Source organism: Propithecus coquereli, unplaced genomic scaffold (genome assembly GCF_000956105.1).
Source record: "Propithecus coquereli isolate 6110/MARCELLA unplaced genomic scaffold, Pcoq_1.0 Scaffold304, whole genome shotgun sequence".
Taxonomy (NCBI): domain Eukaryota; kingdom Metazoa; phylum Chordata; class Mammalia; order Primates; family Indriidae; genus Propithecus; species Propithecus coquereli.
In genome coordinates, this window is record NW_012148664.1 from 2,045,214 (window position 1) to 2,048,753 (window position 3,540).

The following is a 3,540-nucleotide window of genomic DNA, read 5'->3' on the forward strand; positions in this document are numbered from 1 at the left end:
CTCATCCTTTCGGGTCTAAAAATAAGTCCTTGTTGATGATCTGGACAATGTGATCGCTTGAATAAGCAGCAGCCTGGAGTCTCACCACATGAAAGAGAAGGGTGCATTTCCCTGCCTGGGCCCAGGACAGCAGGATTAAAATAACATTGACCTTTTGCAGAAGAACACTGAGAAACTCTGTCCATGGCTTTCCCTCCTCTCTCATTTTATGGCTTTGTACTGAATTTCATATGGAATATCTAAGGACGTACTTCAAGCTAAACATCGTTTATTTCCTGTTAGGACTTAAAGTGGTTTATATATTCAGCCTGACCTTTAAAGACTTTAATGACATGAGTAGGATTTGTAAGGATTCGCTTATGAAAGATCTTAAAAATTAAAGATCATTCAGTCAGTAGAAAGGGTTTTTTCCCCCCTATTAGTTGACTGACAGAAGTTTTGGCCTCAAATGTGTATTTGTTTACTTTGTAGGGGCCAAGGGAAAACTTGCCCTTTGTTCCTGAAGGTTCACTGAAAATCAACTGACAAAAGGCAGATTAGTAGAGAAAAAAGGCATACAGAATTTATTTTATTATAACATGCATGGAGGGAAATCACAGGTGAGTGTTTACCTCACAACCACTGCAGTACTGATGCTTATAAACCCTTCTTCACAGGAGATTGGGAGATGGGGAAATGTGGATGACTTAAGGGAGACAGCAAATGATTTTTAGGGGAATTTAATGGGTTCGGAGAACATACAATCTAGGACAAGTCTCTCGAGCTCACAGAGCAGACAATGGCTGGTAAATGATTTTCTGTGAAATACTGAATGGGACCAAAGCAGAAGACAATGGTTTGTAACGAAAGTCTGTCCAGTTGTATTGATAGACTTCAGTCTTCCAATGACATGAAGTTAATGAAAACCCAGAGAAGGGACCAGAGGTAATGGTTTTCTTCTTTGTTGGGTCTGGACTTTAGGCAGATGAGGGAACTTCAGAGAACAACTTCATTCTGTGCTTTGGGAGCGACAGAGGATTGAGAGACAGGAGGGAAGGAGGCTCAGAGAGATCTTGAGGCTGCTTCCATAGTCCAGCAAGTCAAAGCACCAGATTTTGGGGTATTGGTTTCTGATCCCCAACATTCCCCTTTCTGAAACTTCCTTAGAAGTTTCAAACACTAAAAACTGAGCTGGTAGCCGTAGAGAAAAAAACTGAGCTAGTAACTGAATGGAAAAGGGTCCCATGAAAACAGTCACTCCTTTCTGGGAATAGGCCAGTTTAATTAAATAGCTCCATCTCAATTTAGAAGATGATGTTGTAGATGGGCTCTCAGAGCTAGACCTCTATATAGGATGCAGGCAAACAGATCTTTAATAAGAGGCATTCTATGGTAACAAAATGAAAAATGATTAATGTCTGGAGTAGTCTATAAACTAGTTTCTTTCAGAGTCTGGTGGGTAGTCAGCTGAGAAAACCAGTGGCAATCTGATAGATTTTCCTGGATTGTTTGTGTGTAAAGTTTGTCCAAATATAAGCTGTTGCTCTGATTTTTCTTCAAAGTCAAATTGACTAGCTCCAGCTTATAGGGCCTTATAAAAAAGACAGTTTTAATTTTTAGTGATTTCAAGTCAAAAGATTGAAAAATTGAAAATGTTAGTCTGGAGAGTTGCAGCCAGATATTGGAGCAAACTGAAAATTCAGGATTCAGTCCAGATAATAAAAACTCAAAAACAATGGGCTAGACAGAGCTAGAATGTCTTAACAGGTAAACTATAATTTTCTTCTGAAATATAACTTTTCTCTCTCCATTTCCCCCTTTCTACTAAGGATATTTATGACAAGACTAATTTGTTTGTAAAATAAGTTTACTTTCATTAACTTGGCCTGACTATTTGCATAAAGAGCACTAGGAATAGTGATTTATCATATAGATTGTTTTAAATTGGCTTTGCTGGAACTTTTCATAAGAAACCTCAGATTAGACTTTTAAAAACATCTAAAGGCTAGACAGCCAGGCCAAGGATTTGACTATCCACAGATTGTGTCTGTAATATCTGCATCAGTTGGAGGAATTCCTCTCTTCTTGAGGTCCTCAAAATATCCTGAGGTTCCCAGGCCTATTATAAAGTGACATTCTTTGCTTGTCACAGGCAACCATGTGACCCATATATTTAAGGTATCAGGCCAGTCTTTCCAAGGGCTTATATTGGCTTCATAATGTTAACCTCAGTTCCTTAAAGCTGTCTGGTCATATGTGATAATAAGACAATCCATACAAAGTCTTGGTAAAATAACCAGTGTCTCCAATTGTTCTCCATTACAAAAGAGAACAGATTCTTTTTGAACTTATGCAAATAACTATATTGCCATAAAATGAGAATACTCACAATTAGTTTCTGGATTTTGGAGGGACCAAGTAAGGAGAAAGGTAAATGTTTCAGTTTTGCTCACAGAAGTATACTTTACCGAATTGTTGTAAAGCTATAAAATAGCTTTAAGAAAGTTTTCTCAACTCTGGAAAACAAAACATAAAAAGAATCAGCAATATTTCAAACAAAAAAAGTCATGCAAATCATGTTAGTCCAATGTAATTAATTCTTGTTTTGCTTGATGCTGAGTTAGCAATTTTATGAGCCCAGTTTTTTCATTAGAATTCTTGAATTTTTTTTTACCCAGTCCAATGATATGATCTTAAAGTGATCAGAAACCTATATTCAAGAATACTTGTCACGGTCTTTTTCACGAACCTTTTTGAAAATACAACACTTTAGGATGTGCAAAGAGCTTTCAGGAAAAAAGCATCAGCGTAAAGCTATTAAATGTGTGCAACAGGACTTAAAATGGCCATTGTTAAAGACAGACTTGACAATGAAATTTGGTTATTTTTTTGTGGCCTACAACAATTTAACATAATCATAATTATAACTGATATCATATACCAAGACATATTAAACTTTCAGGAATCTCATACAATTTTGGGACACATATTAATAACATATCCATACAATATTTCACAATACTTCCCACATAATTTAACATATCAAATATAACTATTTATTATCTCCCTTTTAAATGCTTTAGGGGCCCTGTGAAACATTCCAAAATTAGTTTGAGGTCACAAAAATTTAATTTTAGATCTTGAAATTTGATTTTGGGAGGTTTGTCAAATATGTCAAAGGTTTAAAATGCTTAATGAAAATAGGACCACAGGTTACTGTAAAATAATAGTCATACATTTAGCCAAAGTGACAATTAAAAAATTTCAGAAAGCAAAATCCTTTACTCTTTAACAGAGAGAAGATTCACTTTTCCAAAGAATCAGAAGACCTAATAAAGACAGCATGAGGCACACAGAATCTGTTTCTCCAAAAAGTGAACAAAAATCTGTTATTTTTAAAATCAATACTACATGAAAACATTATTTAAAAGAGAAAACCAAATTCTAGGTTTGTATTAATGTACTTTTTTTTTCTTTGAGACAAGGTCTCACTCTGTTGCCCAGGCTAGAGTGCCGTGGCATCAACCTAGCTCACAGCAACCTCAAACTCCTGGGCTCAAG

At 35.9% G+C, this 3,540-nt stretch overlaps 1 long non-coding RNA gene across 1 annotated transcript in view; it reads right to left on the reverse strand.

Moving 5' to 3' along the window:
• Positions 1-1,810: 1,810 nt before the first annotated feature.
• LOC105814743 overlaps positions 1,811-3,540 on the reverse strand; it is a 6,907-nt gene continuing 5,177 nt past the window's right edge. The window contains exon 4 of the long non-coding RNA XR_001137708.1: positions 1,811-2,495. This is a non-coding gene — a long non-coding RNA (uncharacterized LOC105814743). The remainder of the gene's footprint in view (positions 2,496-3,540) is intronic.